Consider the following 15,067-nt stretch of genomic DNA (forward strand, 5'->3'; position numbering starts at 1 on the left):
CAGCAGGAGGCTAGCATCTAAGCGGCTGACATCTTGCTGCAGAGTGGCTGCGAGTATGTGAAAAGCACTACAAAACTGCAGGAGCGGCTGGCTAAGCCTCTGACAGGGAGGAAGAACAGGGAGCTTGGCTGTAAAGTGGGTGCTCTGAGGACAAGTTTTCCTGTCTTTAAAATCTCTGTACCTGGCCTGGTTCTAACTCAAGTTCAGGCCCGAGTAAAAGCAGGCCTGTGTATCTCCTGAAGTTCTGGGCAGCGCCCAGTGCGGGGGGCCAGTGGGGGTTGTCGGGCAGGACTTCAGGTGCCATCCTTCCCTTAGCTTGCCAATCTGGGGCTGGAAGTGAAAGCCTTGAGTTGACGTCTATGTCTGGCTTAACTCCCGGTGCCCACATGCACCTTCTCCCTCTGCCTGCCAGATGATCTTCTCAATGCTGGTTCTCATCCCAAATGCCAAGCTGAAGGTAGAATAAGTCATTGCATTACTCTCCCACACCCCAGCATTTGCAGGGGGCAGGTGACCAGAGGCAAGGCTGGCTGAAGCCTCATTTAGTTCCTCTGGTTTTGCAGGCACAAAGGAACTAGAATGAGTTGAATCTAAAGTTAAACTAAACCAGAGGACAGAAAGCCATTCGCTTGGTGTCCTCTATGGTAATCTGCCCTTTTAGAATAAGAGACAAGTGGGTGGCAGTGGCCCTCATGGCTCACAGCGGGCCCCAGGACCTTCAGCATTTCCTGCATTTCCCTCCCATCTCCCTCATTGCAATGAACCCTGTAACACGCCATGCCAGGCACTGTATTAAGTGCTTTACATACATCTCTTAACTGTATACCTACAATAATTACTATTATTATTTTAATAAACACTATTATTATGTGTTATTATTTCATTTTTATAGATGATGAAACAGGTTCCCTAACCATTTTGTAACTCAGGGCTTGATACATATTGAGGGCTCAAGAATGTTTGTTATTTAACTGAAAATTTGACCAGTTCTAGGGAGTTAGTCCCATCACGGTGGAAACCCTGGACTGGGATGAAGGCAAGTGTTTTCCTTAAGAGTATGGAGATATTGACTCAACACTAGTCTCCAGGAGTTTTCTGAGGGCTACTTTCCCTTGACCCTCTTATAGTCCTTGGCTGGGTCTGAAAATTAAACTGAAAAAGACAGATTAACATACCAAAAAAAGCATACAAATTTATTGAATATGTTTTATGTGATATGGGAAACTTCATAAGGAAATGAAGATCTGAAGAAACAGTTAGACCTATGTAATTTTATGCTAGGTTTGATGAAGAGTGGTCAATGTCGAAATATGATACATTAGGGAGTATGAAGCATGTATAGTAAACTGGGGCAAACTTAACAAGGTCTGTTTGTTAGGATTCTTTAAGGGTCCATTTGTCTTCGGAGGTAATGGTATTCCTTTCCCCTGGGGTATAGGGAATGTACCTCTCACATGAGGGTTTTATGACTTTTCTGGGGAGAAGGCTGTGGAGGGAGAAGGTGAGGGTGACCTTCCTGTTTCTGCTGTTTTCTCAAACTCCTTCAGCTGAAAATATTCAATATGCCAAGATGCCATATTTTGGGGTAGCAAGTTCCGAACCCCATCAGGGTCAGTCAGCCTTCTCTTTGCTGCTACTTGATTACAGAATGGCTAGAAAAATCCCTTCCAATTACTTTGTAATGCTCAGATTTGTTAGGTTCTATTTCAGCATGCCACAATGTGTTGACAGGTGCAGCTTGTAAAGACATCTGTGTGGCCCAATATACTGGCTTCGATCAGGGAAGATGGTTTCTTCACTGCAGGGCATCCTCCAACTTTTAATATGCTAACATGCATTGAGTATCTCCTAAAGGGGGACAAATGTTTCATCAATTCTAAGCAGCACTTTCCTCCCACATTTTGTCATCTCTGAAGCTAGGATGCTTCTTATGGACAGAGGCATCTTCCAGTGGCTGTTGATCAAGCAGCAGTTGTGCAATGGTAGACACTGCGTGGGCACATATGAACTTGGTCAGAGCTGTTGTCGTCATACGTCAGTTGAGTTAGGAACATTCTTAGAACAACACATGTGATGTTTAATTGCTCTTTAAAATGTCTTTATAAAGATGACACCATGATTTGGCGCTGGAATGAAAAGTTACTGTATATGCCAAGAGGTATGGAAACAGAGCAGTGGGCGTGTATGTATGATGTTATAGCAGCCAAAATTCATCATGCCGGGTTAACAGCCATGCCATATTTTCTTGCAAAACAATAACCAAGTGCTTGATAGAACTTAAGAAAGGACAATACCCAGTGGTTGAGGCTATATTGTGTTATTGAGGTAGGTGCAAAACGATTGCCCACCACAGGCCAGAGAGCAATGCAACAAAACTCAGGAGAACTGCCAAATCCCTAGAAGAGCATCGTGTCCTAGTTTAATTGGCATTGCTTTTTCTTTCTTAGTGGTATGTAATCGATAGTTTATAGGTTTGATGAAATATGTTAGTGTAAAGCATTTCCAATCTTATTTGACCACAGACTCTTGTTTCCTCAGGAACATCTCTTGGAACTAGTGTTCTGTGGAATATAATTATGATGATACCTACCACTTATGATCGCCCAGTCACTTTAAATACTTCACCTATATTACTGAAATGAATCCTCACTACCATCTCATGAAGTAGGCACTATGATTATCTCCACACTGCAAATGAGGAAACCAGGGCATGTGGAGATTGACAAACTTGCCTAAAATCACACAGCTGGTGTAGTAGAGCCAGGATTCAAACGCAGGCAGGTGGCCGCAAAGTGTGCGTACTTTACCACCACAGCAACGTAGTTGGGGAAACTCTGTTCTAGCCACAGACTGGAGGAGGAGAGTGCAGCCAATCTGACCCATGGTTAAAAAATGAGTAAGTACCACAACTCCCACTGACTCTTAAAATATTCAGCAGGAACCTACAAGGGGAAAAAAAAAATTTTTCCTGCTCTTTGCTGATACTGTGAATACATTATTTCCTTTTGTATATACCTAGACAATCTGCATTCCCTCCAGGTTATGAAGATTAAGAAGAAAGTCACTTTCAGTGGAAGACTGAAGCACTACAAATGTAATCTGAATAAAATGCCAGGAACAAACCAAATAAATATCAGCCCCAATTCAGGTCATACCTGAATGCTCTGAAAGGGTCCATTACCTTACAGGTTTGCTGCTCTAGTGAAGGGTAAGCTAGTGCTTTTCTTCATGGGGTGGGGGGTGGTGGTGGTGATTTACAGAAATAAGACCACTTTGTGCCACTCTTCCCATCTCTTTTGACTAGCTACTATTTGTGAGATAAATTTCAGTGAACCAGATGGACTTACTGATAGGTGTAACAATCTCCTATTAGCTCAGCCCCTAGGGAAGAGGCAGGTGACAGAATGATTTTGGCAGTGAAATGAAACTGAGAACAAAAGGTGGTGTCATTGCTTGGAGGAGCAATGCTCTTCAGGCCCCATCAGCTCAAGTTTCCCAGGCAGGTGACTGTGAGGACGATTCTGCATATTCCATCTCCCTAAGAGGTTTTGAACTCTGCAATGGGCTTTCTCCACATGTGGGTTGCTTCCTGAGATTAGTTTGGCCTTCCTGAGATCTGTCTGGCCTTATAAAAGCTGCAAGTGAATACAACAACTAGTACCTATGGTAATTTAATGAAATTATACTCTTCAGGAGACAAAATGCTGTCCAATTGCTCTTTATCTGTGCCAGTTGGGTAAGAAAGGAAGATGATTCATAGCCCAGTCCAGTGGGACCAGTGGAAGGCTTGATTACACCTTGGTTCCAGGCTGTCTTGTGGAGCAAATGCCTTGGCGTTTGTGGGGTCCAGAAGGACTGTAATGATTAAACCTAGTCCAAGATTTAGCTTGGCATTGGCTTTTATGAGAGAGAACACACAGGTGTCAGACCAGTTGTGGACAGGATCTTTTCTGTACATCACCCAAGAAGGATGAAAGATATGGATTCCACTTTAATATGTGAATTGTAGCTGCAAAAGAAATCAGATGGAGATGGCTATCTTTATGGCAGCTGGCTAAATGGCAGCTGGCTAAAATAAAAACAAAGGAGACATTACAATTTCCGGGGTTAAGAGAAAGCGAACAAATGGAAAGTTCATTACAATAACTCATCCTTGTGTACAATAGCTGCTCCATACATATATTATGGTACAAACCAATTGGTAATAAAATTTTGACAGGGTTCATTACACTAAGTTTATAAGTCAAGCGTTTGGGCTTAAGCATTAGGGACACTCTTTGTTCCGAAAAGCTGCAAACTAGAAGGACTTGATAAGAAAGTACTAGAAAGAGTCCAGCTGTTAGATATTATTCATGTTTCCTTTGAACATACTATACAAGGCATGTATAGTTACAGAGAGAGTATCTGAGGAGATTAAAAACCATGGTTATATTAATGCACGCCTGTCTCAGGGGAACTGTATTCACTTTTCTGTCACAATGTATGCTTCCTGCAGCTTCTCTGCTTCATCTGGCAGGTTGCCTTTGGAATCTGTAATGCCTCAAGTCACTTTCAGCAGTGTTGGAGGATAGAAGCCATTAAGGCAGAATAGATGCTAGAGGCAAGATAGCGAATAATCCACTTGAACGCCAGTCAGGAATGCCTGTGGCAGCTCAAACCTCCTCACACGCAAATATTTTTCTGGAGGTAGGATGACATATAACTAACTACTGTTTCAAAGTGCTGTTAATTGTTTGTAATAAAATGAAATGTGAAGTTTCCCACCTGTATGGAAATCATCTGAGCTTAGCAAAAACATATTCAAATACTAATGAGGTGGTATGAAATATTAATTATATTACAAGGCTTCTTAATTCTCATTTCATTTTTTAACTTACTACTGTAAGCAAAGATAACCATTTCAAGAACTTTTTAACCAGGTCTGCAAAACCTGTGTGGCAACCAGGGCAGATCCTCTGAAGGGCCAGCCTCTTACCGGGCAGTTTTCTGAGGTAACAGGCCACTGTTTTTCCCTCCTCTAACAAAAAGCCAAGAGGTACAGATTCCTATTCAGGCCACAGAAAATGACTGATTTGTTCAACTCTTCAACTCACCACCTTAGTTGTGTGCTGGAGACAAGCTACAGTCTTTCCTTCATACACAGGAGGTGATGAGTGTTGGGGGAGGGGAAATCCCAGCTTTTGGGGATGGTGCTTTCAGTGTTAAGAGGGCAGGAGGGAGACGCAAGAGGGAAGACATATGGGAACATATGTATATGTATAACTGATTCACTTTGTTATAAAGCAGAAACTAACACATCATTGTAAAGCAATTATACCCCAATAAAGATGCTTAAAAAAAAAAGAGGGCAGGCTCTTCAGCCAGCCATGGAGGGACCACTTGGCCCTATTGCACTCTCTTCTGAAGAGTGAAGACCTAGAGTTCAGGTAGGTGTGGGCGAGTTGTTATTTGCGGGGAATACTTAACTGATTTTCAGACACAAGTTAATACAGCCCTTCATCATTTGTATATATACAAACTGTTCCTTGTGGCAAGATAAAGAAAAGAGTACGTGACTTTCAGAGCATGCCATGGAACATGAGCCTCCTAGGGCAGGGCAATTGCCAATTTACACAGTTGTTATTTCATAACAACTGATGGTTTTGGTTGGGTGAGCTCTCAAAGCAATCCTAGTGACTTCACTTATAAAATGGGAGTGGGGAGGTGGAAGGTGGGATGAGATGCTTTTTCAGGTCATCTCTGTGATTCATTTAGAATCAGAAAAATAAAGAGAAGACAAATTGCATCATTGTTTTTTAAGTGATCCCTATTTATTACTTTCCCTTCACAACCCAGAAATGCAGTTATTATATTTTGTATAACAAGTGAGGATGAATCCTAGGATTTCTTTTCCTTGGGTATTCAATGTATTTTCTACAATACAGTCTTCGTAGATTATATTTTGCATTCCTTCATATATCTCCATATGTAAAGATTACTCTGGGTCAGCAATTAATCATGGGCGAGTTACTTAATCTCTCTGTGCCTCAGTTAACTTGGTTGTAAAATGGGGTTAATAGTATTTCTACTTTATAAGATTATTGTGAGGATTAAACAAATTAATAAATGTAAAACTCCTTAGATGAGTACTTGGTATATAATGTGTATTATTATTATTACTATTATTTTATATTCTCATCAAGGCTTTCTGAATCTTTACCATTTACTTATGTCTTCCCTATGTGTATAGTAGGGAATAGGTGGAGCAGGAACGCTGAAGTTTAGGAAACATTACAACCTTCCAGGATCTTATCTAATACACATAAAATATGACATATTTAAAACTACATGGAGTAATATGCTACAATATGTAATCTGAATCAAATGCTGGTTTTAGGTGCTGCAGTAACACAAAGAATGAGATTAAGTGGGTTTATGCTCTTCAGGGAGAGGGTTGAGTTTGAGCTGGGCTGAAGAACAGGTAGAACTGAGTTGGATGAAGAAAAGTAAGGAGGGCATTCCAGATGAGGACAACATGCAAGAAAGCAGAGGCCAGAAAGAGTGTGAGATGGTCTTGGGGCAGTGGGCGAAAGAGCTGGCAAAGCAGAAGAGTGGAAGGAAATAAGATTGCACAGAATGGAGCTTCATTATGGAAGTTCTAGACAATTCTCTCTACTTAGAGGACTCTCCACCTTATGGAAGTGGAAAGAGAGGAGAACAGCAAGCTTCTGAGTGAAGGACAGAGCAACAGACAGAGACTCTTAGAAGATTTCCAGGGCTCGGGGGTTGGAGGCTGAGCCCGTGGAGTGGAGACTACTGAGGAGGTGGCTGCTCTGGCTGTGGCAGTGCGAGGACATGGGGGCCAATGGGGGCCAGTCCAGGGCACAGCAGAGGAAAGAAAAAGAGTAAGTGGCATTTCGAGGAAAAGTCAGGCAAGTTAGCAAGGCCTGTCTGTCACTGACTGGATAAAGGAAATTAAGTAGCAGGTAAGTCAAAAATTATTTCCAATGTTCAAATCGGTGGGTCTGAGAATTAGAGACCCCATAGAAAACTGGAGGAGAACTGATTAAAGGGGGAGAGAAGCAAATGAGGAGTCTGGTGTTGTATAAATATAGCTGGCAGTGACAGTATGACCTCCAATAATGATAGCTGATGCTTATTATTTACTATGTGCCAGGCACTATGTGTTTTACACATGTAAACTCATTTAATCCTCATGGAAACTGTTTGAGATAGGTACTATTATTATTCCCATTTTATGAAGGACAAGAGGTTAAGCAGTTAATGCAGTTTATGGAGTTGACTGGGATTTAAACCCAAGCTGTCTGATTCCAGTGCTTGTGCTAGACCACCACTGTGCTTAGTACTCTCAAGAAGTCCAAACTCTGACAGGAAGTGAAGACTGAAAACAACAGGTGGGAGTCATCAGCACAGAGGTGTTAATTGCAGTTATGGAAATGGATTAGCTTTCTGAAGAAGGCAGGCAGATAGGAGAGCAGATGGCCAAGAATGCATCCTGGGGGAGGCCCACCCTGAGAAGTCGAGCACAGGGAATGTGCAGAGCCCCAGTGAGGGCAAACAGACTGTACGGGGGCCAAGGGTGGGAGCCAGGAGACCATACCAGTTCAGGTGAACATTATCGGTGGCTTACAGTTAGTATAGTATCAGTGGAGATAGTGCAAAATGATCCAATTATTGATAAACCTTGAATACATATCAGACAAGACTTGTGGATGAATTGGATGCCAAATGTAAGAGAAACAGAAAAGTTAAGGATGAAGCCAAGGTTTTCAGCCTAAACAACTAAAAGGATGGAGGGGGAAACTCTTAGATGCAAGGGTGAGAAATTAGGGGTCATTTGGATTGACTAATATTAAGATGCCTTAAAGACATACAACTGGAGATATCACATGTATTTCTTTGCTAAATAAATTTAGGGGGGCGAAATTGCATGTTCAAGTTCATTCTCATCAATACAATGCATCTGTCTCAAGGGCCAGACTAGTGACCAGATTTTAAGGACCATTTCCAACCCTGAGACTTGACAATCCAATAGCCCTCTCTTCACAACTAAAGTAAAAGCTATTGATTCTCTCCTTTTAAAATTCCTACAGGATCTTTTCTTCCCCATATGTATTCTCTTCCTTTGCCACATTGCATATACCACTTACACTTCCTATACCACTTACAGTGGCTCTGTTTTCCTGACAGAACCATTCGGATATAGTATATACAGTCCTAAGAGATGTAGCAAGCACTCAATAAATATTAGACAATAATAACACTAATCAGAAAACGTATGTTCATAATAAACTTGAGACTAACAGATTAATGATGTTAGAAATGGGTGGGACTTCCCTGGTGGCGCAGTGGTTAAGAATCCACCTGCCAATGCAGGGGACACAGGTTTGAGCCCTGGTCCAGGAAGATTCCACATGCCGCAGAACAACTAAGCCTGTGTGCCACGACTACTGAGCCTGCACTCTAGAGCCTGCGAGCCACAACTACTGAGCCTGTGTGCCACAACTACTGAAGCCCGCGCACCTAGAGCCTGTGCTCCGCAACAAGAGAAGCCACTGCAATGAGAAGCCCACGCACCACAATAAAGAGTAGCCCCCGCTTGCTGCAACTAGAGAAGCCCGCGTGCAGCAACAAAGACCCAACACAGCCAAAATAATAAATAAATTAATTAATTAATTAAAAGAAAAAGAAAGAAATGGGTGAAGGGGGGCAAAGGTACAAACTTCCAGTTATAAAATAAGTAAGTCATGGGGATGTAATGTACAGTATGGCAACTATAATTGATAATACTATATTGTAATTTGAAAGCTGATAAGAGTAGATCTTAAAAGTCCTCATCAAAAGAAAATTTTTGTAAGTATGTATGAGAATAGATGTTAACTTATTGTGGTGATCGTCTTGCAGTATGTACAAATATCAAATCATTATGTTGTGCACTTGAAGCTAATGAAATGTTACATGTCAATTATACCTCAATAAGAAAAGAAAAAAGAAAGATTGTTAAACCATGTGAGTTCCACTGTTTAGGAACAGCAAATACGAGGAGTCGTATAAAAGGAGACCATTCTTAATACCTAATAACAAGAACTGCTCACGCTTCTATAACACTTTTCAATTCACAAAGTGTTTGCACATACCTTACTGCATTTGGCTAAGATGAAACACATTTTGGAAACAGACACTTTCTTAACAATAAAAGCCCACGATCAAGAGAACAGCACAACTATAATAACAAAGTGCCTTATATTGTAAAAAGAACATTTGTTTGAAACATGGATTTGTTCCACAGAGTTTTCTCTCATCAGAAGAGAATGAAGCTGCCCTCTGGCTCATGTGTTCTCTCGTGCTATGGTGTGAGCCTTGGATCACAAGGAAGTAGTAAAAAACCCTAATGACCATCCATATTTCAATAATTGCAGAGTTTAGCTTTCCAATTAATTTACTGAGCACACACTTGATGACATGTATGGTAGTAGCCAATTTATAAATGACTTTAATTAGAATTAATTTTAGGGAGCCAGTATTTTTTCTCTTTTTGGCTCACCAATATTGATAATTTTCCTTAATACTGTGTTTTAGACACCTATAGGTAGAAAGACAAGTTCTGGGCCCAGATGCTCAGGTCCAGTTTCTGTTTTCCTTGCTCCCTTCTAGAGTAGGGGTTCCTGTGCTCGTCTCAGCTCCGATTCCCATCCTTCTTTTGCCTTTTGTCCAATTCCCATCAGCAGGATGTCCTGCTGGCCCTTGGATCCAGCTCTCCTAATTGTTTGCTTGGCAACAACTCTACCAGAATCTCTGGAAATACAAGGCTACGGATGGTCTTCTGCAGAGGCCCATTATAACACCATGCCACACGGTAACATTGAGGAGACCAGCAGAGGGAATGAAAGGGCACAGCGAAATTCAGGCCTAGTGCCTGAAGTGAAGGGCACTAGTGCTGACAGGTACCCATCTTCACTCCTGAAGGTTTGGGGCCTAAGACTCTAATGGTTGCACTGAGACTAGCTCCCAATGGGAACAGAGGTTTTTTGGTCTATGGCTTCAAATATATGCTACTAGTTGGGAACACTGACTGCGTAGTAGGAAGATGCTTACAATGATGCGCTGTCCAAATCCTGCTGCTACTGGCTGTGCTCTCTGCTATCATCCCCCTTAGGGATCACCTTCACTGCAGACAGCTACCTTGCCCAAGGCCATGCCCTTCCTAGGGAAGCCTATTATGGCCCAACGCAGAACAACTCTGACAGGCCATGTTAGTTCTGGACTCCCCAGGGGGTTGCCTGAGGCTGTGGTCAGGCCTGCCTTGCATCTTGACTTCTGCTCACTCCTGCTCCCTTGCTCTCCCTCCACAGCTATGGACCCCCAGGGCCCTCACTAACAAACATTCAGCACATGCAACTACATCCCGGGGTCTGCTTCCCAGAGAACCCAGTCTGCCACAGACTGCTCTCTATATGGCCAGTATGTGTTGCTATCTCTATTTTGCCATTGTTGCCTCTGCCTTTCTCTTTGACCTTACCAGTTTGTACCTGTTTTCCTCATTTATTGTCAGTTTTTAAAGTTTTAAGAGGGACTGGAGGTAAATGAGAGCGTCTAACCCACCACTGTGCAAGTTAGAGTTAAACTGCAGAGAACATAATTTACTCTAGCAATTCAAAACAGAAAGGGTATTTTCAGAGTATTCAGTGTTGACACAGATTTATTGCAATAATGGCCCCAAATTTCATTCCTCCTTTACCATGTGAGTTTGTAACTCCTCACATCAAGGGATTGAGTCTATTTCCTTACCCCTTGACTCTTGCTTTGGCCTATGGAATGTGGTAGAAATGGTGTGCTGTTTGTAAACCTAATCCTCAAGAGGCCTTGCACACCTTGCTCTTCCTCTTGGATCTCTATCCAGGCTAGCTTGCTGGAAGATGAGGGCCCACATGGAACACTGATGAGTTGTCCTAGCTGAGGCCATCTGAGACCAGTCAGCCTCTAGTTAGCCCATCAGCTCTCACACCACAAACACATGAGCAAGCTCAGTAAGATCAGCCAAACTCAACCTGGACCAGTAGAACTGGCCAGCTAACCAAGAGATTCATGCAATAATAATGGTTACTGTTTTAAGCTGCTGCATTTAGGAATGTTTGTTATAGAGCATTATTGTGGCAATAGATGATTGATATGAGTAGCTTACAGAATCACTGGGAAGTCTGAAGAAGTAGACTCTGGGGCCATGTTACATGACAGAGTCACTAAAGTCATGAAGTTGTCGAACCAGGAAACTCCCTGCTAAGTTGACAAGCCACTGTTACAAGCTCTGGTTCCAGAACCCTGTCACTTCTCCTGTAATTAGGAAGCTGCCAACTCAGAACCAGGCTGCTGCTGTTATTGCCATGATTTACACCATCATGGTAGACGCCTGTGCTTTGCCTTTCTTCCAATTCATTTTCTTCCATCTAATTCATTTTATGTAAGTGCTTCTTGTCATCAGAATGTAGGTTACACCTGAACTTCAGCTGCAAAGGCATCTAGGGTCAAAGGGATTTTTAGCTTTCTAGCTTCTGCAGGACATGAGAAGGAAGTTGGAATGGATTTGGAATGAGTCAGCCTCAGTATCTACCACAGCTATGATTAACTAAAACAAGCATTAGTCCTAAAACTTATTTCATAGGCATATGCTCAATGATACTGAAAACAACTTCTTTAAATTCATACATTCAGTGTATTTCACAATTGGGCATATCACTCTCTACACTGTCAAACATCATTAATTCAATTAACAGAAGTTGAGAGTAAAGGATTAACAATGTAGTACTAAGATTTTATGAACTCATGGCTTCAGCAAAATTCAAATAAAAATTTCTTAAGGGAACCAACAATTATAAGTCAACTAAGGAGAGGAAAACTGATTTATGTTCTGAAAAATTCTTGGTCCCTTATGATATTTGATATAGCAATGCTAATGGAAAAAACAGTGATTTCAGAAGGAATAATAAGAGCTATTTGGTCTTGATCTGCAGTTATTAAGGTGTATATACACAACTATGTGATAAAAGAACATTTCAAAATTTATTTTGGCATAGAGTAGATATTTACAAGGTTCTTAGGAAGGCAGGTGGGTAGTGTCCTCTGATCTGACCTTAAGACATGACATCTGGTTTTAAGTGGTGAGAGAATTAAAGCTTCCAAATCTGCCGAGTTAGCAACTCTAGAAAAATCTGTAGGGGTGGTGATTTAAGACAATGAATATTCAGTGAAGAAAAGGGAAGGTAATTCTTAGATAACAGAATCTTCAACAGTGAAGGCCTTAAAATGAAAGGAATTTTGTGCCCCCAATATTGTTCTGTGTCTTGTTGCATGGAGACACAACATTATTATGGTATGTAAGGCTTGCAGTGGTTTATGCCTTACTGAGAATTACTTTACTCACTATAGCCTTGTATGGCAAGGAGTCCCACAGCCTCACACACACACAAAGTCTGTGCTGTCAGGAGAAGCTGGAGTCCCTCCAAAAGGTGCCCCACTGATTCAAAAGCCAGACACTTCTTTGTCAACAAAGGCATGGGGGCTAAAAGTCTGGAGGGCAAACTGCACTTGGCTCATTGGCAAGTCTTAATCACAGACCCTGTTTATTTGTTTCTTACTGACATTAATGTGAAATGCCAGAAATTTTGCTTCCAAGACAGAATCCATTGACTTAATTTTCTCACTTTTTTTTTTCAGTTGTGCAATCAGAAATTCATTCATATGAGGAAAAGGCAGTTATTACCTATGGAGAAACGCCAAAGAAAGCAGTGGTCAGACTGATTGCTTTTTGGCAAAGGCTGAACTCAAGATTTACCAAGGGAAGACCATATAAGTGTGACCTGAGGGGAAGTTACAAGTGCCAGAGCATTGCTGAGCCTGGAAACTGGAATTTCAGTTACCTTGTAAAGTATTTCAGAGTAAATTACACACATGCAAACGCAAGGATGACGTATCACCATGTTGCTAAAACGGTGATTTCTAAACCAGCTTTACTCTTATTTCTGAAGCAGTAAGGGAAAAAAAGAGAGACAACAAACAGCAAGTAATTTACCTTTTGGGGAAAGAATCTTGAGCAAGTGTTCTTTAAAATCTTCCTGATCTCTGGCCTGGATTCAGCTACCTGGGGGCATAACAAAAGAGAAAGTGAAAGGTCACCTAGGTCAGGTGTTTCCCAGGATGGAATTTAAAAGCAGCTGCCTTATCCTGTCTGCTCTTTAGTCCCCAGGCTTAGATCAAACTTGCTGGCTCTAGATTTAAAAGCATCTTCAGAATACCAGGGTGCTCACATTAGCCCCTTCTTTGCTTCCTTCTCTCTATCATTTCCTGTGTTCTTTGTGTACGCATCTGTTCCCTCATCTGATTGCAATCACATTTGAAGGCAGAGGCTGTGTGTTACTCACTGTATCTTCTTTCTTCAACTTTGTTATCTGTATAAGTGTTTTGCTTATAGATAACATATTTTTGTTTGTTAAATGAAAATATAGTTAGAGGCAAATACAAATTCTCCAATCTTTCAATTCTTACCAAGAAAATGATGGGAGATTGTTAGATTTGTGAAGTGATCGACTTTCTGTTTTTAATAGAGTGAGTAGTATATTTACACTTCAAGTACAAATAAAAGTTGCTTTAAACGATTTTGATATGCTTTTGTCTCTAAAAGAAGCAACAGCCCTATTGGGATATATATAAATCAAAGTGACTCTAGAACGGGTCAATGGAAAGCATCATTTTAAATAGGAGGACAGCCTTAATAACTATCAATACCACAAAATTTCCATGTACTAGAAACTATGAGTAAAATGCTCATCTTCATAGCTGCTGCTAATGTAGTTAGACTCATGAGGGTAAAAATGTCTGTGAATGATGCCATCATAACATCATTTTATTTTTTTTGTCTGTCTTTTATCCAGCTGATGGTATACTACACAAGCTCCTCTACAACTTGCCTTTTTTTTTGGCAGGGGGAGAGGGGGGAATCATTCCATGTTAGCTCAAGGAAATGCTTCTTTCTTTTTAAGGGTTGCATGGGGGCGTTCAAGTTAATAAGCTATTGTCTCAATTCTAGTCTCACCCTTTGGAATCTGCAGACCCCTTGGATCCTGCTAGCTCCCTGTTAGGTGTGCTAAGACAGACTCTAGAGACAGGAATGCTCTCTTTTACTAGCTTTTCCTCTCTGCAGCCCCTTAGCGATGACCTTTACCTACATGGTGCCAGTTGGTTGCAGTCTCCTCATTCCCTTCCCTTCTGCCTCCCTTTTCTTTTTTGGGGGGCAGCCTCATTTTGTCCCCTCAGAGGCACCAGCACCACTAGGCAGTGATTCCTTCTCAGAGGTCTGACCAACTCCCATGAGGTGTCTCCAGCCAGCCTGGAGCTGTGCTTGACTAACCTCAACATTTTCCCTCTGTTCTTCCAGACCCAGGGTATGAGCCGCTTCTTGGAATTACTATGCTCTCTTTCTCCATTTAGCTTTTTAAAGTTCTCCAACAGCTAACCAATCGCTCATATTAAGTTTTCTCTGTTGAAATGCTTCTGGTAGTTTCTGTTTTCCCTACCGCACCCTGAAGGATATAGTGTGTACTTGACATCTGCTGGGTCAGAAAGCCCGAAGGAACAGAGCAGCCTGCACTGCCGTCTGGACCTGCTGCACCGCCTGTTCCTGCTCTGGTCCCTGGAGGAACCATCATGTATTTAACTAGTACCCTGCAGATGGACATTTAAGTTGCTTCCAACTTCTGTCACTATAAACAATGCAGTCAACAACATTAAATGAACTGGTTTTTCACATTTGGGCACGTATATCTGTAAGATAACTTACAAAAGTGGAATTACTGGGTGAAAAGCACTGCCAAATTGCCTTTTATAGAGGTTGTATCAGTTTGTCTCTCACAGGCAATAAACAGAAATCTATTTGCATGAGAGACAGAGAAATCAAGAAAGGGAAGAGGGAGCCAGTTGTGACACCCTCATCTCACGGAATTCGATCTATCATTTGAGGAATTACTTTCTGGCCTAGACCCAATGGACTTCACCTTGAGTCCTTTGGAGAGAAGGA

Source organism: Phocoena sinus, chromosome 10 (genome assembly GCF_008692025.1).
Source record: "Phocoena sinus isolate mPhoSin1 chromosome 10, mPhoSin1.pri, whole genome shotgun sequence".
Classification (NCBI taxonomy): Eukaryota; Metazoa; Chordata; class Mammalia; order Artiodactyla; family Phocoenidae; genus Phocoena; species Phocoena sinus.